Genomic DNA, 25,661 nt, shown 5'->3' with positions numbered 1-25,661 from the left:
TATGTATCCATGGATCATCTAAGGGATTAACAAGATGATGACACATATTCTCAAAGAGTTGAGAATTTGAGGCATGTGTCATTAGTGGTTGATTCCTAAATTGCTCCTAGTCATAGGATCATCATGGGGATGGTGATTGATTTGGATTGACCAATACATGGATTACTTTCTTTAGGTAGATGGGTCTCGAGTCTGCAGTGTAGTGATATTGGAGTGAGAGTGTAAGTGGTCGTTAGAGAACAACTAGTACTGAGTGTGACTAACACGAGAAGGCACATGGATGTCTGCTCACTCGTTAGTGACTTCTTCGATGCTGCAGTTGTATGACTGATCTTTTGATCTGAAATGATACTACTGCTCGCAGTGAGGCTACTGGAGTTTGACTGACACATCAATATGGGTCTCAAGGAGCCCTTGTAGTGGATGTTGGCGATAGTTAATCCACTGTAGGAGTGGAGTGTGCATCAAAATGGGATCTATCAACTCTAACAGAAGGGAGTAGTCCTATGAGATTTAAGAGACTGAGTCCTTAAATCTATGGCCATAGCAGTGTGATTGATGGAAAAAAGTTTTCATAGAATCATATATGGACTTGAGCTGATTGAATCTATCATATGACCGATGTTGAGGTTTGATGATTTATCCATGACCTGTCATCTGGTCGGGACTCATGATAGAGGGACTATATTATGCGCTAACTATACCTAGAGGTTCATATTTTATTCTACTGGATTGTCACTACATACTGCTAGGTGTCACTGGTGGATTGTGAGATTCACAAGTATCATTTTGATGATCAATAATCTTTGGTGGGTTGAGTTGGAATTACTTCAATCCATCGAAAATTATTTCAATGATATTGTGATAGAGATTATAATATATCTCACTACTAGACAGAATAGAACTTATGGGGTCACACACAAAAGAGGCTTTTGACTAATTAGATGGTTGAATTATGATTATAAATCGTAACATGATTTGATTATCAATTTGATTGATAATTGATCTAATGCAAATATTGCATTATGTAACTCGCTAAAGAGTTAGTGAGTTATAGGAGGATTAATTAGCAATAGGATTGCTAATTTGCTCAATTTGATTAAGCAATGGGGCTTGTATCAAGTCCAATTTGATTCAATTTTATTTGACTCATTTTGGATTTGATTTGATCAATCCTATAGGATTATAGGATAATCCTAAAAGGATCGGATGATTCAACCCAATTGAATTAGGATTTAGGTTTGACCCAATTTATAATTAGACTAAGATGTATGTATTCTTAATTAGACTAGGAATTATCTATTCATAATGCACCAAATTCTAATGGGATTAGGATTAAAAATTGAGTTTGACTCAAGCACTAAGAAAGAGTCCAATTGGACTAGGATTCCTCCTCCAATTAGAAGACATCTAATATAAATTTATTGGGCTCCAAATTAGATTTGGATTTCTATTTATTTGAGTCTAATCTGGTCCTAATATGATTAGGACCTATTGATATTTTAATGGGATTAAAACAGCAATTTAAATTAACAGTCCTATGTCATCCAAACACTTCCAATCCATGCGCCAAAAGGACTCCATTTTGTGCACCTAAATAGGTCCCACGCCACAACTTTTTTTGACGCCCCTTTTTCCTTGTTTTTAGTGTGTAAGAAGAGAGTTATAAACCCCCTTATCCCATTTAATATGAGGCATGATTCCATGATGGGGTGGCATCCAATTTTTTGGGAGAGTCCAATGCTCTTTGCACTCTATCTCCCATTCAAACTCTAACTCATCCTTTGTCTATTTAAACACCACCTATATGGGATGGTAAGGGAAAAGGACCAACAAGTTTTGGTTGCCCAAAAGAGAGGATTTGGCATGGAGAAAAATAAGGAGAAGGGGCATGGTGAGAAGGTCTAAGGCGTGAGGTATTTTTCTTCATATCTCTTCTTTCTTGCAACAACTAATGGTTAGTTGTTAGGACATCTCTATCTCTCCCTCTTGTCCATGTTTAGACATGGATGTCTTCTCCCCTCTTTGTCCATAAGTTGGACAAAATTATTATATCTCTATTATAGAGATTTGGTGCATGAATTTTAGGAAGAAAAGAAAAGAAAAGATTCTTCTCATGATCTCTAGCGTGGAGATCAAGATCCTTCTACATCTTCTTATTCTCTAAGAGTGTTTAAGAGAAAAAAAAAATTTTAACTATCAAGATGTGATCTCTGCAAGAAAACTAGCACTCCGATGAGATCAAAAGGCTTATGATCAGATCAGAGTCTCATGTGGATATCCGTAGAGACCGAATGCTTGTGCGGCTATAAGAGACCTTCAAAGGATATCCATGATCATATGTTTGTGTTGAAGATTGATCCATATCCAGGTATATTTTTATTTATTTATTTTATTTAATTTTTATATCTAAATCTTATCTCACATATGATAATTCTAGTTATAATTTGAAGATATGATCTTATGCGTGCTTAGATTAAATTAGATTTAATCTAAAAAATTCTTAAATTTCGTTGTGTATTCTTTTTGCAAAATTATGTATGCATGAAATCATAAAACTCCAACACATCATAGGGATGGTGAATGATCCAGTTAGATTGGTGCACGCATTGCTTCCTTCAGGGTAGCAAGTTTCTAGTCTATAGTGTGGTGACACTAAGCGAAAGTATGGGTGGTTGCTAGAGAACATCGACACTGAGTGTGACCAAACGAGAGACCATATGGACGTCTACTCACTTGTTAGTGATCATCTTGATGCTGTAGTGGTGTGAGTGATTTTTTGACCTATGGTATCTCAGTTGCTCACAATGAGATTGCTGTAGTTTGACTATACATAAATATGGTTCTTAACCATATAGATCCTTTTAGTGGACGTTGGCTTCAGTAGGTTCACTATAGGAGTAGGGTGCATACTTAGATAGGATCTGTCGATCTTAGTAGATAAGGAATAGTCCTATGAAATTTGAGAAGCTAAGTCCTTAAGTCTGTGGCCATAGTAAGGTGATTGATAGAAAGAAATTTTTATGAGTTTCATAATCGAACTCGAGCTGATCGAATTTTTCATATAACAGATGTTGGTGTTTGACGAATTTTCATAATCTCCATCTTGATCGGATCTTACGACAGAGGAACTGAATCACATGGTAGTTATACCTAGGAGTTCTAATCATTTGATTCTATTGGATTGCCATTATATACTGCTAGGTGTCACTGGTGGTTTATAGAAGCTCACTCGGATCATTCTAGATCGATGATCCTTGATGAGTGTAAGTTGAAATTATTCCAACCCATCGAAAGATATTTCGATGATACTATAATAAAAATTATGGTATGTCTTACTACTAGACATAATTGAACCTATGAGTTCATACAATAAAGAGATTTGATCTTGAATTGATCAATTGGGCTTATGAAGTCCTAATTGGGTTAAGATTTGAGAAATTCTGTTAGGTTTAGGTGCATCATGCTAGCACATGGTTAAATCTAAATCTTTCTTGACTAAATCAACCTGTTCGATAGGATTTAAATCAAGTCAAAATAAGAGTCCCATCTTTTCTTCCCACCTCGGATTGGATAAGGATAAGGAAGATGGGGTGCCAAGAGTTGGCACCCCCTTTCTATGTGTGTGCGTGGATTCTAGGGGGAGGGAGAAAGGGGGCGCACGCCCTTCCTTCTGGATAAGGACCAAAGGTGCATGGGCTTATCCAGATGGGCACACACCCCAAATGGTTAAACATCAGACATTTGGCACCCCCTTACTCATCGGTGTTTTGCATGAGTTCTCGAGAAAAATGAGAGAGGGTGGGGTGCCAGAAGGAGGAGTCCTTCTGCTTTAAGGCATGGAAAGGTCAACGACATAAAACAGAAGGACTCTAATGTTTATTTAAACCTTTTGAGATCTAATCTTAAGGTGGTTGATGCCAAAATTCACCATGAGAATTTTTTTCTTGCACCACCAATATCCCACGCCCTCTCTTTTACTCATGCCACCCCTCTTCCTCTCTCCATACCTCACGCCGAAAGGAGCTAGGTGTCTCTATTGTTCACATGCCCAAGGTTTTGGGCAGATCTAGTATCCAAGGAGAGCTGATCAGATCTGAGCCGAACTGATTTTAGATCTACATTTGTAAAGAAGAATAGAAGGAACATCAGTCAATCTAGATCATTTCTGAAGATTGATCACGTGCTTTTGGAGGATCTAACTTGAAGGAGGAGGATCTGAAGGAAAAGTATCCGAGATCGAGTCTCAAGTGGATATCTGTAGAGGCCGAATGCATGTACGGCTTCAAGAGAACCTGTGACATCTTCTGATCTAATCTAAAAGAAGGAATTAATGATTAAGATAGGTGATCTAATCATCGATTTAATTTTATTCTTGAAATTAGATGTATGTATGCTTTATTTTCATCATACAAACTAGATCTATAGGTGTATGCATGCGTGGATTAATTGTTAATCTAGTCTTTCACTGTTTTAATTTCAAAAAAATTTTGAAATCTGCATGCTTAAAATATACCTAATCCAACAACTTGATTCATGTTTGACCCGATCTGGATTGTATGCTTTTTATTCCCATCATTTAGTGGGATTATCTCAAGACTTCTATCGGTTCTCCATGCTTATCTGTTAATTCATAATGGGTATCCAGTCCATCGATTGGATATACTTTAGAAGGTATGGTACCATGGAGCGGAATGGTGTAGCATTATCAAGCTAGGGCTTAGTCTCCCTGAACCTCATCGACTCCGAACTCCATTGGGAGTTTCATCTTCAGGTGATATGTGTGTTGGGAATAGTGTCCCAAAGCCAATCATCAGTCTATTGATGGTTGTGCTCATTTTTGTATATGTACATAAATTATGAATTAATAAAAATTATTTTGATATTTTTCATCATAAAATATTTCATCTTCTAATAAACTCCTATGTTGTGGTGAAGTCCTTAGGACTATTTAGACTCGACAAAGAAGGATTCATCGTTTAGTCCTTAAATCTATTCGTGATCAAATGATACATTGTTACCAAGGATGATAACGTTTATCAAGCATAGGTCATTGTGTGCCATATAGGTTGGTTGTCCTCTTAACCAATGTGTGCGGAGACACTGATATGGCATACAGGTGAGATGTAAGGGTACATCTGCACTGAACGTGACCGACTCTGGAGCTATTTCTGCTGTCAAGATTTGCTCCGATAGAATATGGGTATAAATGTCTCTCCGACCTGAGACCGCCACGGTGACTTGCAAGCAACTCACTGCACTTAGGCACTGGACTACCTGAATTTCTAATTCAGTGACGGAAGGCTGCTGGGTGTAGTCAAGTATTTGACTTGTCGGTGCGTGTGTCAAGATGGGATTGACCACTCCAGTTTAGGAGCTGTGTACAGTCATATTTCAATTTAGCAAAATCTTAGCCAGGGTAGTCTTTGTGAGGAGTCACAGGACTATTTGAGTTGAGCACGATTCGGATGATCTAATCAGGGTTGACAGTTTAACCCTGAGTCGTCCTAAACACAGAGGTCAAAAGGATGAATTATACAGTAACCATATTCACGTAGGTTCTGAGTGTTGCGATTGCGACTATTCGACCTATCTGATCATCGGGTACCATTGCTAGATGGTCACTTCGATTAGTACAAGAATCGGTTCTTGTGCTACCAGCTTAGGTTTGAACCTGCGGGGTCACACACATTAGAGGTTTCTATCTGATCTGATGGCTGATGAAGAGTCCTAATACTTGTGGACTATGAGTCCTACATGTCTGGAACTCTATGATCGAGAATCAAGATTCTCTGATCATGAGTCCCACACATTTTGGGTACCGGGGTCAAGAGTCCCACTGGTTTGGGACTCTTCGATCAGGGATACATATCGATGAATTCTGATGCCCGATTACCCATCGAATTTGGACTCAATATTTATGAGAGATTTAATTAGTAATTTGATTACTAATTAACTCAATTTAATTGAGTAATTATTTTGGATCAAGTCCAATTGAATTGGATTCAGTTGGGTTTGACCCGATTACGTTAAGAGTTGACCTAATCGTCGAGATGGTTTGATCCCTGATTTGATCAGGGGTTGGGCTTAATCAATTCCTAATTTGATTAAGATTTTATTGAGCCTAATTAAACCTAATTAAGTTGGGTTTAAATTAGTCTAATTGGGCCTAACTTATTTGGTTCAATTAGGTTGGTTTAAATAATGAAACCACCTTGACCCATTCTCCCTGCGCCACCTCACTTCCATTGCGCCCATTTAAATTCACGAGAAGGAAGTTCTCATGAATTTTTTCTCATGCAAAGCCCTCCTCACGCCCTACTTTAATGCGCCAAATGAGTGGATAAGGATGATTGGTTGGCCATTCAAATTCAAAACAAAGTTTGAATTTGAATGAGCAACCAATCTTAGCACCTTGACCTTATCCTCTTTTAGCACCCCATTTATTACACGAGAAAATGTTTCTCATTAAATCACTCATGCACAAATTAAGCCACGCCCTCCTCTTCTCATGCCCTTAGTGGATAGAGATAAATTGGTTTCCTTTTGAATTCAAAATTTGATTTGAATTCAAATATGCAATTACTCATCTTTATCCTCTCATGTGGATAAGATGTTTGACATTATTTTAAAAGGAGGAGAAGAGTGGGGCGTGTGCAAGAAAAATTTTGAAGAGAAAATTTGGGTGTGAGGAATCCTTGTGTGCAAGGTGAAGGTCTATATCCTTCTGAGAGAAAAAGAAAGAAAAGAAAGAAAAAGTGTGCGTAGGGTTTCAGTGAGTTCTTCAGGGTTTCAGCCTGGAGTTTGGGAAGTGAGAAGGTGAGCTACGAGTGTCGTGAGCCCACCAAATTTTAGGGAGATCTTCAATATCCTCTTAAACACATTTGTTGATGATCCAAAGTATCCAAAGAATCGACAGACATCGATCGAAGGAGTTCGATCAGCATCGGCCGTCGAAAGGGCTCTACAATGAGCTAGCACTTGTGAGGAGTCGATCAGATCGGGAGCTTCATGTGGATGATCCGCAGAGGCCAGACACGCTGTGTGGCTACATCATGATAATCAAACTCTCTCGATGGTGATCAGATTACAGCGATCTACTACCCGCATAAAGGTATTGTATTCTGAACACATTACAGTAAAGTGTTTACTATTTAAATTCGAATTTCAAATTTAAATGCATGCATGCTATATATCATATTTAGATCCTAGTATAGGGTAATTTTTTATTAATTAATTAGATTAATTAATAATTTTTGCTATAAAATAGTAATTTTAAAAAAGTTTTAAAATTACCATTTTACCCCTACACTAAATTTCCCCATAAATGGTATCAGAGCGGGTTCTTAGATATGATATATATATTTGCATGCATAGATTAAGTTGTAATCTAAAAATTTAAATTTGAAATTTAAAATTTAAAATTTAAAATTTGAATTTTGAAAGTTGTTCAAAATTCAAAATTCAAAAATTTAAAATTCAAAATTTGAAATTTAAAATTTGAAATTTAAAATTTAAATTTTAAAATTCAAAAATTTGAAATTTAAATTTTAAAATTCAAAAATTTGAAATTTAAAATTTAAAATTTGAAATTTGGTTGAAATTTCAAATTTAAAATTCAAAATTTGAAATTCAAAATTTGAAATTCAAAATTTTGAAATTTAAAATTTGTTTGAAATTTAAAATTCAAAATTTAAAATTTGAAATTTAAATTTTAAAATTGGTATATTTAGATATACTTGATCCAAGTAGCAAGTAATCGAATTGGATTGGTTGCCATGGCTGTCCGGTCATAGGAGAAAAGTAGGGTTTAAAGGCTCTCTCTTCCCATTCGATGGGATCTCCTATGACGGTAGGGGTGCCGATGCGATTATATCCCATGCAGGTGAAGCAGCAAAAAGAATATTCATGATTTATTTTGATTGAGTTATTTTTTGTTATGTAATTAGCAATGGGATTGGTATTTATGAAATGTGCTGATATATTTGTATAATAAGTCAACATATTTGGTGAACAAAAAATAAAACCTTTCAAATTTGAAAATTATTTTCAAAATACCAAACCCTGATCCATCAGCCCAAATACTTAATTAAAAGAATTAAGTGTTGTCTAGTAGGTCTAGAATTGTGAATTAAGACCTAAGACAATTGCATAAACTTGTGGGTCAATAGGTTAGATGGATTAGGTCTATAATTGGGTTAGACCTAAGGTTAGCTTAAAGAAGTAGACTAAATTAGAGTAATTGGTCAAATCTAATCAAAAGTTGAATTAGATTAGGTCAAGGATACTCTAGACTCAACTCCAATAGTTGTAGTTGAATGGGTCCATGTCTTTAACTAGACCAAGATGAACTTAATTCATGGCTACGCAGTGGAACCCTATTTACTAAGTTGATCAAATTAAAACTAATGAACTGATTGGTGTTTAAGGTAAGTTTGGCAGTTTGACCAATGATTTTTAAGCGGGAGCTACTCGCAGTGATTCGATCTCTGACGAGTTAATGGCTTATCCCCACCACTGATCTCACTTACCTGGCCAACCTGGTGAATTAGATTTTGATTAGATCACTTGGTGATTAGGGCTCACCCATGTCATTAGGTAAATCAGTTTGACTGATTTAGGTGCTCCTAATGTTAGCTTTAAGTAAATCCTTTTTAATCTGACTTGGTGAAGTCAGTGGGAGGATTGAAATTGGCTAGATATTTTCTTCTCATCTATTCTTTAATAAAATCCTCAAAAAAAAATTATTAGGTCCTAAAAATGATTAAGTTATATTGATAACTAAGTCATAGCCTCCCATTAAGTGAGTGATAATGAGTCCATTAGTTTAATAATCATTGGAGGCCCAAAGGCCTGGTGCTTATTGACTAATGAAATTATCATTCATAGTATGATAATTTGGTTTGAGTCTTTCTGATGGTGGTTAGGTTGGCCGACCAAAGTCGGGCTTGATCATTTATTGGTCCGATTCACCAAATCAAATCATGTTAATGGTTGGACCTAACCAGATTTTTTCAGTGGAGGCCAAAGCCTACTGATTAGGTTCTGAGGCAAAATTAATTACTAGAAGTTGTTTAGAGAAACAACTGGTTATGAACCTACCCATAGATGCACATGGGTTGACTAACCAAAGTTAGGCTCGTGTGTAGTCTGTGTGGATTCTAGTACCCACTAAGGAATTAAAGTAATTTCTCGAATTAGAGGTTGAGGCTACCAATTCGTAAAAATACTAAGAGAAACTTTAGACTAAAGTCCAAGTCTTTAGTATTAATAATTTATGTACTAATATAGGTCTGGTTTTCCTTTAAGCAGCTATGGCCACTATCCTGTCGCTCCGGTCATTATTAGATAATGACAAGCTCATGGGACCTAATTTTGATAGCTGGTATCGAAAATTAAAAATTATCCTTGAGCAAGAGCGGATCCTTTATGTAGTAACGGATCCGGCACCTGAGGAGCCAGTCCTGAATGCTAGAGGGACGGTCCGAGACACTTACCAGAAGTGGCTCAATGACTGCACCAACGTCCGGTGCATAATGCTGGTGGCAATGAATGATGAGTTCAGTCACAGGTTCGAGAATGCCCAGCCACAGGAGATGCTTCAAATATTGAACGACTCTTTTGGCACGCCTGACGATGTTGAAAGGCACAAAACTAGTTATGCCATTTTCAATGCTCGGATGAGGGATGGAGCCTCAGTCACTGATCATGTACTGTACATGATCGAAATGATTGAGCACCTAAGTAAACTGGGTTTTTCCCTGCACGAGCAGCTCGGTAAGGATGTGATCTTTAATTCTCTACCCAAGTCCTTCCTTCCCTTCCTTACTCATTTTCGAATGACAAAGCCTACAGTGAACTACCACGGTTTGTTGGGGTTACTGCAGAACTTTGAGAAAGATCACCAGCTCCATAAGGAGTCGGTGAATGCTGTGGGAGGGTCTTCTTCTGGTCGTCAACCTTTTAAGAAAGGGAAGAAGAACAAGAAGAAGAAGAAGAAGAAGGTGCAGCTGCATGCTGGGACGTCTGCACAAGGTCAGACCAAGAAACACAAGCCCGACCAGAGCCAGGCGGAGTGCTTCTTTTGCAAGAAGCAGGAGCACTGGAAGAGGAACTGTCTTCTATACATTGCCTCACTGGACCCGAACAGGCCAAAGAAGAAGCAAGGTACTTATATGATAACACCTTGCAACTTTTTCATTTATGATACTACTGCCTGGGTATTGGATACCGAAAGCCCTTATCATATTTGCAATTCGATGGAGGGTCTGCAGGTCAGTAGGAGATTTGATGAAGGCGAGAGATTTCTGAATGTTGGAGATGGAAGCAAAGTTCCAGTTGAAGAAACCAGATCTAGGGTTTCAGGGTTAGATCTTGAAACTTTTTCAAGATCATACAGCGAAAGTCTAAAATAAATCAAAATTTATTTTTTAAAATCAAAAAATCTCTAGATCTAAGATCCTATTACATGATTATTATATAGCATTAAATCAAAAATTAAAATATATAAATATAGCATGAACAACATGTTAATCATATCAACATGTTTCTATACTACATCTAATGTATGTATTAAACAATAGATCAGATCTATTACCTTGCAAGTTAGATGTTCTAACCTTGTTGATCTGGGCATGAGGATGATGTTGCAAGCCGCACATGCATCCAGCCTCTAGGAGTCGTCCACATGAGCCCACGAATCTCGATCAGAAGTCCTGCTTCAGGAAATCAGCACAGTATGCTAGTACTGCGCTGATCCTTCTTTGATGGTTGATCAGGTGCCTCCTTCTTGATTTGGACTCTTTCAAAGATGGAAAGTAGAAGGAGGAGTTTTAGATCTGAGATACTCTCAGAAAACTCAAGATGGAAAGAGGAAAGATATGAAAACAAAAACCCTAGAAGAAGACCCTCTTCTTCTTCACATTTTTCTCTCTAGACACCCAAACTTGTATCTTTTATATCTCTACAACCCAAAGGTATTTCTCTATAATTTTTGGAGGGTACAAAGGTCTCTCAAATCTCTGACTTCACCTAAAATTTTATGAAGAAACTCATTTTATATAGAGAGATATGATAGAGTCTTTGTCTAGGTCAAACACCTAGTCAAGGCTTATCCAAACATGGCAAGTTAAGGGACGCCCAACTCTTGAGCACCTCCTTCATATTTTCATGCATGAATTATCAGAAAAGGGTACACAATGTATACCCTAAAAACCACAAAAATTCCAAAAAAAAATTGGATAAATTCGGTGCAAAATTGAAAGAGTTTTGGATTTCTAAAACTCTATCTCATAGAATTCGAAATCCAAACTTATTCCTTTTAGATTTGATCCAAACCACTTTCCATGTAAGAAAGAAGAGAAGAGACCTTTTGTGAATGTGGGAGAGATCTGAGAGAGGGCTTTTGTCGCACAAAATAAGTGGAGATTGGCATTGAATTAAGAGAGAGGGCGTGGAGAAGGCTTATGTGGCGCAAGGTGGAATCCTAGTCTTACTAGGATTCTGTCTTATGACTTGTTTTAATTTGGTTTCTCAAACCAAATCAAATCAAAATTAGATCAACCCAATTAAAATAGGTCTTAACCCAATTAAGAACCTAATTTAATCAGATTAAATTAGATTTAAATCTGATTTAATTTTCTAATCAAATTAAAAATTAGATTGACCCAAGTCCTAGTTGAACTAGGACTAGTTTTTCCTTGCACTTGGCTTATCCAATAAACCAATTGGACTTGATTCAATCAAGTCCAAACCAAATCTAATTAAATTATATTTAATTAGACTTAATCTCAACCCATTGGCTTCATCAAATTAAGCCAATCAGCAATCGAATTGCTAATAGATCCTCCTGCAATACTTGCACTGGGTTAAATATCAATCGTATTGATCATTTAACCCTAGAACGATTCTTAATCATTGATCAACCATTCGATTGGATCATAAACTCTAATGTGTGTGACCTCATAGGTGCAAATCTAAGCTGATAGCATAGGAATAAATTTTTATACCAATCGAAGTGACCATCTAGCAATGGTACCCGACGATCGGATAGGTCGAATGTGTAGAACAACATCCTTAGAACCCATGCGGATATAGTTTTCATATAATTCATCCCCTTGACCAAAATGATCATAGGACACCCCAGAGTTCAACTGTCAACTCTGATTAGGTTGTCCACATTGTATTTCAAAATATCAAATCCATCTGATGTATTACCCTGGCCAAGGTTTTGCTAAATTGAAATACAGCGACTCATTCTTCTCCGACTCTTGGAGTGTTCAATCCCATCTCGATCACACTCTGACTTTGTAAGTACTTGACTGTGCCCAGAAGCCTTCCGTCTCTGAATTAGAAATTCAGTTAGTCCAGTACCAAAGCACAGTGAGTTGCTTGCAAGTCACTGAGGCGATCTCAGGTCTAAGGGATACTTATACCTATATCCCATCAAAGACATTCTCGACAGCAGAATGCTCTGGAGTTGGTCACGTTCAATGACGATGTACCCTTACATCTCACCTATATGCCATACCAGTGTCTCCACACTCCTTGGTTAAGAGGACAACCAACCCATATGACCTACAGCGACCTATGCTCGATAGAAGCTGTCATCCTTATTAACAGGTTATCATTTGGTCATGAACAGTTTTAAGGACTAATCGATAAATCCTCTCTTTATCGAACTTAAATAGTCCTAAGGACTTCATCATAACAACGGAGTTCATTAGAAGATGAAAGCTTATGATAAAAATGCTAAATATATTTTATTTATTAACAAATCAATTACAATACTTGGTTGCTCAACCGTCAACAGCTTGACGATTGGCTTTTTGGGACACATTTCCCAACAACTCCCACTTGTCCTAAAGCCACTCGGTACAGTATTTAATACCCATCTTCGACTTGTGGTTGTCGAACTCCTTTATTTCCAGGGCTTTAGTGAAGGGGTCGGTCAGGTTCTCCTTTCCGTCGATCTTCTGAAGGTCGACGTCACCTCGATCCACGATCTTTCGGACCAGGTGAAAGCGACGCAAGATGTGCTTCATCCGCTGATGTGCTTTGGGTTCCTTCACCTGAGCTATGGCACCAGTGCTGTCGCAGTAGAGCAGGACTGGACCATCAAGGAAGGGTGCTACTCCGAGCTCGTTGATAAATTTTCTTAGCCACACAGCTTCCTTCGCGGCATCAGATGCTGCGATGTACTTCACTTCAAAAATAGAGTCTGCCACAGTATGCTGCTTGAAACTCTTCCAGCAGATGGCTTCACCATTCAGAGTAAAGATATAACCCGACACGCTCCTGCTGTCATCATGGTCAGATTGAAAGCTGGAGTCTGTGAACCCCACAAGTTTCAGATCTGACTCGCCATAAACCAACCATTGGTCCTTAGTATTTCTCAAATACTTAAGGATGGCTTTAACCACTTTCCAGTAGTTTTCTCCAGGATTAGATTGGTATCTACTCACTACTCCTAGTGAGTATGCCACATCTGATCTTGTACATGTCATGGCGTACATGATAGATCCCACGGCTGAAGCATATGGGACTCTACTCATACGCTCTCTCTCTTCAGGAGTTGTCAGACAATCCTTCTTAGAGAGAGAAATTCCTTGGCCTATCGGTAGATAGCCCTTCTTGGAATTCTCCATGCTGAACCTCTTCAGCACAGTGTCTATGTACATGGACTGGGATAACCCAAGCATCCTTTTAGATCTATCCCAATAGATCTTCATCCCTAGGATGTAGGATGCTTCACCCAAGTCCTTCATGGAGAACTGTGATGACAACCAAACTTTTATTCTCTGTAGTGCGGGGATGTCATTCCGGATTAAGAGAATGTCATCCACATACAAGACAAGGAATACCACAAATGGATCATTTGCCCATTTATAGATGCAGGGCTCTTCTCCATTCTTAATGAAGCCATACGTTTTGATCACCTTATCAAAAATGCATGTTCCAACTCCGAGAAGCTTGCTTCAGTCCATAAATGGATCTCTGAAGCTTGCACACCTTGGACTCATCTGTGGATGTAAACCCCTCAGGTTGTATCATATACACCTCTTCGGTCAGCTCTCCATTCAGGAAAGCTGTCTTTACATCCATCTACCAGATCTCATAATCCAGATGGACAGCTATTGCAAGCATTATCTGAATGGATTTGAGCATTGCCACAGGAAAAATATCTCATCATAGTCAATACCATAACGTTGACGATACCCCTTGACGACCAGACGGGCTTTATAGGTCTCCACCTTTCCATTTGTGCCCCTCTTCCTTTTGAAGACCCATTTACACCCAATGGGTTTAACCCCTTCAGGTGGGTCAACCAATGTCCATACATCGTTGACCTTCATGGACTCCATTTCAGATTTCATGGCTTCAAGCCATTTCTCAGAATCAGGTCTCTGCATTGCATCCATATAAATGATCGGATCCTCATTATTCTCATCAAGTTCGATGGGATCACCGTCCCAGACCAAGAAACCGTAGTATCTGTCCGACTGACGCGGTACTCTACCGGATCGCCTTACTGGTGCAGGTATATTGGGCTCCAGATCTGATCTAATCATATTCGACTCAGGTTCAGCTATTGGTGTCGGTCTTTCTACCTGTTGAACTTCATCAAGTTCAACCTTAGAGGCAACGGTTCCTTCACCAAGGAACTCCTTTTCTAAAAAGATTGCCTTAAGACTGACGAACACTTTTTGTTCATCAGCATGGTAGAAAAAATATCCTTTTATCTCTTTGGGGTACCCTATGAATGAGCATTTGTCAGACCTAGGTCCAAGTTTGTTTGTGACTAATCGTTTGACATAGGCCGGGCACCCCCAGACCCTAAGGTGTGAAAGTGCTGGCTTACGTCCCGTCCATATCTCATATGGAGTCTTAATTACAGACTTACTTGAAACCCTATTTAATAGATAACAGGCCGATTCGAGTGCATATCCCCAGAAGGATATCGGCAAGCTAGCAAAACCCATCATGGATCAGACCATGTCTAACAGAGTCCGATTCCTCCTTTCAGACACACCATTATGCTGTGGTGTTCCTGGAGGAGTCCATTGGGAGAGAATCCCATTCTCTCCTAGATATGTGAGAAATTCACTAGAAAAGTATTCTCCTCCTCGATTAGATCGAAGAGTCTTAATACTCTTCCCAGTTTATTTTTCTACTTCACTTCGGAATTGTTTGAACATTTCAAATAAATCCGACTTATGTTTCATCAGATAGACATATCCATATCGGGATAGGTCATCCGTGAAAGTTATGAAGTAGAAATATCCACCTCTAGCACTGGTGCTCATGGGCCCACATACATCAGTATGTACTAGGCCCAAGAGCTCAGTAGCTCTCTCACCTTTTCCAGTAAAAGGTGACTTGGTCATTTTACCAAGAAGACAGGACTCACAGGTTAGAAGTAATTCACAATCACTGACTTCGAAGATTCCCTCTTGAGTCAACCTGTTTATTCTGTTCTTGTTTATATGACCTAGCCTACAGTGTCATAAGTAGATATCTGACACATTATCTAATCTAGGGTGCTTGCCAGTTGAATAGACTCTTATCAGGCTTGATCTTTTTGGTCTGACTCTGCACTGATGTCCCAGCTTGAACTTGCACCTTCTTCACTTTCTTCTTCTTGTTCTTCTTCCCTTTCTCAAAGGATCGAGAACCAGAAGATGAACCTCCCACTGAGTTCACCGACTCCTTATGGAGTTGGTGATCTTTCTCAAAGTTCTGAAGTAACCCCAGTAATCTGTGGTAGTTTACTTCAGGCTTTGTCATTCTATAATGAGTGAGGAATGAGAGATAAGACTTGGGCAGCGAGTTCAGTATTGCATCTTTCCCAAGCTGCTCATGTAAGGGAAAGCCGAGCTTGCTCAATCGTTCCATCAGCTCGATCATGTACAATACATGATCAGTGACAGAGGCACCATCCCGTATTTTGGCGTTGAAGATGGCACAACTAGTCTTATGCCTCTCCATGTCATCAGATGTGCCAAAGGCATCCTCCAACACTTGAAGCATGTCCTTTGGCTGAGCCATCTCGAATCTGCGACTGAACTCATCGCTCATAGCAGCCAGCATGATACAGCGCACCATGGTCCGATCACTGAGCCACTTCTGATAAGTATCTCTGACTGTTCCACATGCATTAACAGCTGGCTCCTCAGGTGCAGGATCCATTATCACATATAGGATCCGTTCATGCTCCAGGACTATCTTTAACTTTCGGTACCAGCTATCGAAGTTGGGTCCCACCAACTTATCATTGTCCAACAATGATCGGAGCAATAGGGAAGTGGCCATATTTGCACAAAGGAGAACCATAACCTAATTAGTAATTGATTCATTAAACCTAAAGATTTGGACTTTAATCAAAAGATTTCTCCCACTATTTTATTCGAATTGGTAGCCTCTACCTCCAATTCGAGAAATTATCCTAATTTCTTAGCGGGTACTAGAATCCACTTAGACTGCACACAAGCCCAACTTTGGTTGGCCAACCCATGTACATCTAAGGGTAGGTTCATAACCAATTGTTTCTCTAAACAATTTCTAGTAATTTTAATTTTGCCCTAGAAACCTAATCAGTAGGCTTTGGCCTCCACTGTAAGGATCCAGTTAGGTCCAACCATTAACATGATCATACATGGTGTATCTAACCAACGAATGATTAAGCCCAACTTTGGTTGGCTCACCTAACCACCATTAGAGAGACACTTCCAAGTCGTCATATGATGAGTGATAATTCCATTAGTCAACAAGCACCAGGCCTTTGGGTCTGCAATGATTATTGAGTTAATGGACTCATTATCAAACACCTTAATGGGAGGCTATGATTCAGTTATCTCCATAACTTTATCATTTTAAGGACCTAATAATTTTAGAGGATTTAAATAATATAGAGGATGAAGTCAGATGAACTAGCTTATCATGATCTTTCCACTGGCTTCACCAAGTCAGCTTAAGGGAGACCAGGGCTGGTCTAGGAGCACCTAAATCAGTCACACTGATTTACCTAGCTGACATGGGTCAGCTCGAATAGTCAAGTGATCCGATCAAAATATAATTTCATCAAGAGGCCAGGTAAGTTCGATCAGTGGGAGGGTCTGCCAAAGCTTGCTTAGACACCATCAGAAATGGCCAGGTAAGCGGGCTCCCAATTAAAAACCACCGGTCTGGTTTACCTTAGACACCAACTGGTTTAATTAGTTTCGATTAGATCAACCTAACAGTTCGTGCTAGACCGCTTAGTCAAGAATCAAGTCCATTTGATTCTCGTTAAAGACATGGACTTGACCAACTACAACTATTGTAATTGATCTAGAGAATCCTTGACCTAATCTAAGACAATAATTGATTAGATTTAGTCAATTCTCTAATTAAGTCCATCTTTAATCTAACCATAGGTCTAACCTAATTAATGGACCTAATTCCCACTAACCCATTAACCCAATGTGTTATGATTTGTGTCTTAGGTTCTTCAATTCACAATCCTAGAACCTAATCAAACAACTTCTTAATTCTTAATTAAGTTTTGGGCTGAGGGTTGGGTTTGGCTTTTCAAAAAAAAATAATTTTCATATTTGTAAAATAATTTTACAATATGATTCTACCAACCATATTGCATATTTGATTCATAATCAAGATACAAGTGAAATAAACATGAAACTACTTTAGATCTAATCTAAACAGGTTCATGTAATTGAAACAGTTTCAACTTTAAACAATTTCTTTGCACAAAAATTATTAACAAAAGATTTTATTTCAGATTTAAACACCTTTTAAATCTAATAAATCATAAATTTAATCTAGATCATATCTAATAAATTTATGATTATAGATAGATCTACACGAACTAGGACAACCTTTGCACTGTAAGGGGTAAACCTTACAGCAGGACAACCTTGCAGTTCGTGATTGATCTAAAATTTTAATTTTAGATTTAAAAATCAGATTATAAATTAGATCTAATCTAAGAAATAATCTAAGAATGTATAAATAATCATGTAATAAAGAACCTAAGCTCTGATACCAATTGAAGGAACCAGATCTAGGGTTTCAGGGTTAGATCTTGAAACTTTTTCAAGATCATACAGCGAAAGTCTAAAATAAATTAAAATTTATTTTTTAAAATTAAAAAATTCCTAGATTTAAGATTCTATTATATGATTATTACATAGCATTAAATTAAAAATTAAAATATATAAATATAGCATGAACTACATGTTGATCATATCAACATGTTTCTATACTACATCTAATGTATGTATTAAACAATAGATCAGATCTATTACCTTGTAAGTTAGATATTCTAACCTTGTTGATCTGGGCTTGAGGATGATGTTGCAAGCCACACACACATCCGACCTCTAGGAGTCATCCACATGAGCCCACGAATCTCGATCAGAAGTCCTGCTTCAGGAAATCAGCATAGTATGCTAGTACTGCGCTGATCCTTCTTTGATGGTTGATCAGGTGCCTCCTTCTTCTTGATTTAGACTCTTCCAAATATGAAAAGTAGAAGGAAGAGTTTCAGATCTGAGACACTCTCAGGAAACTCAAGATGGAAGGAGGAAAGATATGAAAACAAAAATCCTAGAAGAAGATCCTCTTCTTCTTCACGTTTTTCTCTCTAGACACCCAAACTTGAATCTTTTATATCTCTATGTCCCAAAGGTCTCTCAAATATCTGACTTCACCTAAAATTTTATAAAGAAACTCATCTTATATAGAGAGATATGATAGAGTCCTTGTCTAGGTCAAACACCTAGTCAAGGATTATCCAAACATGGCAAGTTAAGGGACGCCCAACTCTTGAGCACCTCCTTCATATTTTTGTACATGGATCACTAGAAAAGGGTGCACAATGTATACCCTAAAAGCCACAAAAATTCCAAAAAAAAATTGGATAAATTCGGTGCAAAATTGAAAGAGTTTTGGATTTCTAAAACTCTATCTCATAGAATTCGAAATCCAAACTTATTCCTTTTAGATTTGATCCAAACCACCTTCCATGTAAGAAAGAAGAGAAGAGACCTTTTGTGAATGTGGGAGAGATCTGGGAGAGGGCTTTTGTTGCACAAAATAAGTGGAGATTGGCGTTGAATTAAGAGAGAGGGCGTGGAGAAGGCTTATGTGGCGCAAGGTGGAATCCTAGTCTTACTAGGATTCTGTCTTATGACTTGTTTTAATTTGGTTTTCCAAACTAAATCAAATCAAAATTAGATCAACCCAATTAAAATAGGTCTTAACCCAATTAAGAATCTAATTTAATCAAATTAAATTAGATTTAAATCTGATTTAATTTTCTAATCAAATTAGAAATTAGATTGACCCAAGTCCTAGTTGAACTAGGACTAGTTTTTCTTTGCACTTGGCTTATCCAATAAACCAATTGGACTTGATCCAATCAAGCCCAAACTAAATCTAATTAAATCATATTTAATTAGATTTAATCTCAACCCATTGGCTTAATCAAATTAAGCCAATCAGCAATCGAATTGCTAATAGATCCTCCTGCAATACTTGCACTGGGTTAAATGTCAATCGTATTGATCATTTAACCCTAGAATGATTCTTAATCATTGATCAACCATCCGATCGGATCATGAACTCTAATGTGTATGACCTCATAGGTCTGAACCTAAGTCAGTAGCATAGTAACAAATTCTTATACCAATCGAAGTGACTATCTAGCAATGGTACCCGACGACCGGATAGGTCGAATGTGTAGAACAACATCCTTAGAACCCATGCGGATATAGTTTTCATATAATTCATCCTCTTGACCAAAATGATCATAGGATACCCCAGAGTTCAACTGTTAACTCTGATCAGGTTGTCCACATTGTATTTCAAAATATCAAATCCATCTGATGGATTATCCTGGCCAAGATTTTGCTAAATTGAAATACAGTGACTCATTCTTCTCCGACTCTTGGAGTGGTCAATCCCATCTCGATCACACTCTGACTTCGTAAGTACTTGACTGTGCCCAGAAGCCTTCCGTCTCTGAATTAGAAATTCAGTTAGTCCAGTACCAAAGCACAGTGAGTTGCTTGCAAGTCACTGAGGCGATCTCAGGTCTAAGGGATACTTATACCTATATCCCATCAAAGACATTCTCGACAGCAGAATGCTCTGGAGTTGGTCACGTTCAATGATGATGTACCCTTACATCTCATTTGTATGCCATACCAGTGTCTCCACACTCCTTGGTTAAGAGGACAACCAACCCATATGGCCTACAGCGACCTATGCTCGATAGAAGCTGTCGTCCTTATTAACAGCTTATCATTTGGTCGTGAACAGTTTTAAGAACTAATCGATAAATTCTCTCTTTATCAAACTTAAATAGTCCTAAGGACTTCATCATAACAACGGGGTTCATTAGAAGATGAAAGCTTATGATGAAAATATCAAATATATTTTATTTATTAACAAATCAATTACAATACTTGGTTGCTCAACCGTCAACAGCTTGACGATTGGCTTTTTGGGACACATTTTCCAACACCAGTTCTAGCATTAGAAATCATAAACCTTGTAATCAATTCTCGAAATATAATTCTGAGTGAATGTCACTATTGTCCAAGCTTTTTATTAAATATTATTTCTATAGGCCTTTTGGCCATAAATGGTTATCAATTTTTAATAAAAGAAAATATTTGCAATATAATTTTGAATGGTGTTACAATATTTATTGGATAACTTTATAATGGAATTTATTTTCTATCACAATCTGTTAATGTGGTTCAAACCTTCGGTAAATGCCCTAGAATAGATAATGTGTCAGAAGTCTACCTTTGGCACTGTAGGCTAAGTCATATCAATAAGAACAAGATAAACAGGTTGGCTCAAGAAAAAATTCTTGAAGTAGGTGATTGTGAATCACTTCCAACCTGTGAGTCCTGTCTTCTTGGTAAAATGACCAAGTCACCTTTTACTGAAAAAGGTGAGCGAGCTAGTGAACTCTTAGGTCTGATACATTCTGATGTATGTGGACCCATGAGCACAAGTGTAAGAGATGGATATTTCTACTTCATAACCTTCACAGATGACCTATCGAGGTATGGGTATGTCTATTTAATGAAGCATAAGTCAGAGTCATTTGAAATGTTCAAACTATTCCAAAATGAGGTAGAAAAATAAACTGGAAAGTATATTAAAACTCTTCGATCTGATCGAGGAGGTGAATACCTTTCCAATGAGTTTCTGACATATCTTGGAGAGAATGGGATTCTCTCTCAATGAACTCCTCCTGGAACACCACAGCATAATGGTGTATCTGAAAGGAGAAATCGAACCTTGTTGGACATGGTTCGATCCATGATGGAGTTTGCTGGTCTGTCGATCTTCCTCTGGGGATATGCACTCGAATCAGCTTGTTACCTTCTAAATAGAGTTTTGAGTAAGTTTGTAACCAAAACACCATATGAGATATGGATAGGACGTAAGCCAGTACTCTCGCACCTTAGGGTTTGGGGGTGCCCGGCTTGTGTTAAACGTTTAATTACGAACAAGCTAGGACCTAGGTCTGACAAGTATAATTTTATAGGATACCCAAAAGAGACCAAAGGGTATTATTTCTATCTGGCTGATGAGCAAAAGGTGTTTGTCAGCCTTAAGATAATTTTTTTAGAAAAAAAGTTCCTTGGTGAAGGGACTGTTGCCTCTAAGATCGAACTTGACGAAGTTTGATAGGTGGAAAAATTGACACAAGTTACTGAACCTGAATTGGATTTGATTAGATCAGATCCGGAGCCCATTGTTCAAGCACCCTTAAGGCGATCTGGTAGAGTACCACGTCAACCGGATAGATACTATGGTTTCTTGGTCCGAAACGACGATCCTATCAAACTTGATGAAAAGGATGAGGATCCAATCACCTACATTGATGCAATGCAGAGACCCGACTCTGAGAAATGGCTAGAGGCCATGAAATCCGAAATGGAGTCCATGAAGGTCAACGATGTGTGGACATTGGTTGACCCATCCGAAGGAGTAAAATCTGTAGGGTGTAAGTGGGTCTTCAAGAGGAAGAGGGGTGCAGACGGAAAGGTGAAAACCTATAAAGCCCGTCTGGTTGCCAAGGGATATCGTCAACGTTATGGTATAGACTATGACGAGATATTTTCTCCTGTGGCAATGCTCAAATCCATTCGGATTATGCTTGCGATAGCTGCCCATCTGGACTATGAAATCTGACAGATGGATGGGAAGATAGCTTTCCTAAATAGAGAGCTAGATGAAGTGGTGTATATGATACAACCTGAAGGATTCACATCCACTGATGAGTCTAAGGTGTGCAGACTACAGAGGTCCATATATGGACTTAAGCAGGCATCCCGGAGTTGGAACATACATTTTGATAGGACAATCAAGACGTATGGCTTCATTAAGAACGGAGAAGAGCCCTGTATTTATAAGTGGGCTAATGATCCAGTAGTGGTATTTCTTGTATTGTATGTGGATGATATTCTCTTAATCGAGAATGATGTCTCTGCATTACAGGGAATAAAGATTTGGCTATCGTCACAGTTCTCCATGAAGGATTTGGGAGAAGCTTCCTACATCCTAGGGATGAGGATCTATAGGGATAGATCTAAAAGGTTGCTTGGTTTATCCCAGTCTACGTACATAGATACTATGCTGAAGAGGTTCAGCATAAAGAATTCTAAGAAAGGCTATCTACCGATAGGCCATGGAATTTCTCTCTCGAAGAGGGATTGTCCGACAACACCTCAAGAGAGAGAGCGTATGGGTAGGATTCCATATGCTTCGACAGTGGGATCTATCATGTACGCCATGACATGTACACGACCAGGTGTGGCATACTCACTAGGTGTAGTGAGTAGATACCAATCTGATCCAGGAAAGAATCGCTGGAAGGTTGTTAAAACCATCCTGAAGTATTTAAGAAATACTAAGGACCAGTGGCTTGTTTATGGTGAATCAAACTTGAGACTTATAGGGTTTACAGACTCTAGTTTCTAGTCTGATCACGATGACAGCAAAAGTATGTCGGGATTTATTTTTATCCTTAATGATGGGGCTATCTGCTGGAAGAGTTCCAAGCAACACATAGTGGCTGATTCAGTTTGCGAGGCGGAGTATGTCGCTACATCAGATGCTGCCAAAGAAGCGGTGTGGCTGAGAAAATTCATCACCGAGCTTGGAGTAGCACCCTCCCTTGTTGGTCCAGTTTTGCTCTACTGTGACAGCTCTGGAGCCATTGCTCAGGCAAAGGAACCCAAGGCACACCAACGGACGAAGCATATTCTGCGCCGCTACCATCTCATCCGACAAATTATGGATCGAGGTGACATTGACCTTCTGAAGATTGACGGAAAGGAGAACCTGGCTGACCCATTCACTAAAGCCATTGTGGTGAAGGAGTTCGACGACTACAAGTCGAAGATGGATATTAGATACTACACCGATTGGCTTTAGGCCAAGTGGAAGATTGTTCGGAATAGTGTCCCAAAGCCAATCATCAGCCTGTTGACGGTTGTGCTCATTTTTGTATATGTATATGAATTATGAATTAATAAAATTTATTTTGGCATTTTTCATCACAAAATGTTTCATCTTCTAATGAACTCCTATGTTGTGGTGAAGTCCTTAGGACTATTTAGACTCGACAAAGGAGGATTTGTCGTTTAGTCCTTAAATCTATTCACGATCAAATGATATGTTGTTACCAAGGACGACAATGTTTATCAAGCATAGGTCATTGTGTGCCATATAGGTTGATTGTCCTCTTAACCAATGAGTGTGGAGACACTGGTATGGCATACAGGTGAGATGTATGGGTACATCTGAACTGAACATGACCGACTCCGGAGCTATTTCTGCTGTCAAGATTTGTTCTGATTGAATATGGGTATAAATGTCCCTCCGACCTGAGACCACCACGGTGACTTGCAAGCAACTCACTGCACTTAGACACTGGACTACCTAAATTTCTAATTCAGTGACGGAAGGCTGCTGGGTGTAGTCAAGTACTTGACTTGTCGGTGCGTGTGTCAAGATGGGATTGACCACTCCAGTTTAGGAGCTATGTACAATCGTATTTCAATTTAGCAAAACCTTGGCCAGGGTAGTCTTTATGAGGAGTCACAGGACTGTTTGAGTTGAACACGATTCGGATGATCTAATCAGGGTTGATAGTTTAACCCTAAGTCGTCCTAAACATAGAGGTCAAAAGGATGAATTATACAGTAACCATATTCACGTAGGTTCTGAGTGTTGCGATTGTGACTATTCGACCTATCCGATCATCGGGTACCATTACTAGATGGTCACTTCGATTAGTACAGGAATCGATTCTTATGCTACCGGCTTAGGTTCGAACCTGCGGGGTCACACACATTAGAGGTTCCTATCTGATCTGATGGCTGATGAAGAGTCCTAATGTTCTTGGACTATGAGTCCTACATGTTTGGAACTCTGTGATCGAGAATCAGGATTCTCTGATCATGAGTCCCACATATTTTGGGTACCGGGGTCAAGAGTCCCACTGGTTTGGGACTCTTCGATCAGGGTTACATATCGATGAATTCTGATGTCCGATTACCCATCGAATTTGGACTCAATATTTATGAGAGATTTAATTAGTGATTTGATCGCTAATTAACTCAATTTGATTGAGTAATTATTTTGGGATCAAGTCCAATTGAATTGGATTCAGTTGGGTTTGACCCGATTAGGTTAAGAGTTGACCAAATCGTCGAGATGGTTTGGTCCCTGATTTGATCAGGGGTTGGGCTTAATCAATTCCTAATTTGATTAGGATTTTATTGAGCCTAATTAAGCTTAATTAAATTAGATTTAAATTAGTCTAATTGGGTCTAACTTATTTGGTTCAATTAGGTTGGTTTAAATAATGAAACCACCTTGACCCATTCTTCCTGCGCCACCTCACTTCCACTGCGCCCATTTGAATTCACGAGAAGGAAGTTCTCATGAATTTTTTCTCATGAAAAGCCCTCCTCATGCCCTACTTTAATGTGCTGAATGAGTGGATAAGGATGATTGGTTGGCCTTTTGTTGCTCCTAAATTGATTTTGATGATTACAAAGCAGATTGAAGGGACACAAATATTTTTAGTTGAAAAAGTCTTTATGCTCTTCAGGGGCAAAATTATAATTTTACTAAAATCCTGATTTGATAGTATCATCTGGTAGAACAAATGATTTATAATCTATTGGTGAAAATTTCATTATTTTTGGACTTATATTTTTGAAGATATGAATGTTTGAAGTGCATGAGTCGACTCATGAGTCAACTCATGGCACAATGAGCTGATTGGCACGCAAAAATTTCCCTTGGCACGCTGGTTTTTTGGCTTGGCACGACCTGTGAGTCGACTCATGAGTTGACCCACAAGGCATGAGTCGACTCATGAGTCGACCTCTGCTGGCTTGGGCCAAAAAATCCAGAAACCATCTTTTCTGGCTGTTGCAACAGAAGTCGACTCATGAGTCGACTCCTGAAGCATGAGTCGACTCATGAGTCGACCCCTGCGACGGAAATCGTCCGCAACGGCTAGTTTTTTGCCCATTTTAATTGCCTTTTATGCTCCCTTAAAATGCTCTAACGGCTCTTTTTCTGCCTAAAATATTTTCCCTTGTTTCTTAAGGCTATAAAAG

This window comes from Elaeis guineensis, chromosome 14 (genome assembly GCF_000442705.2).
Source record: "Elaeis guineensis isolate ETL-2024a chromosome 14, EG11, whole genome shotgun sequence".
Classification (NCBI taxonomy): domain Eukaryota; kingdom Viridiplantae; phylum Streptophyta; class Magnoliopsida; order Arecales; family Arecaceae; genus Elaeis; species Elaeis guineensis.
This window is presented reverse-complemented; position numbering follows the sequence as displayed.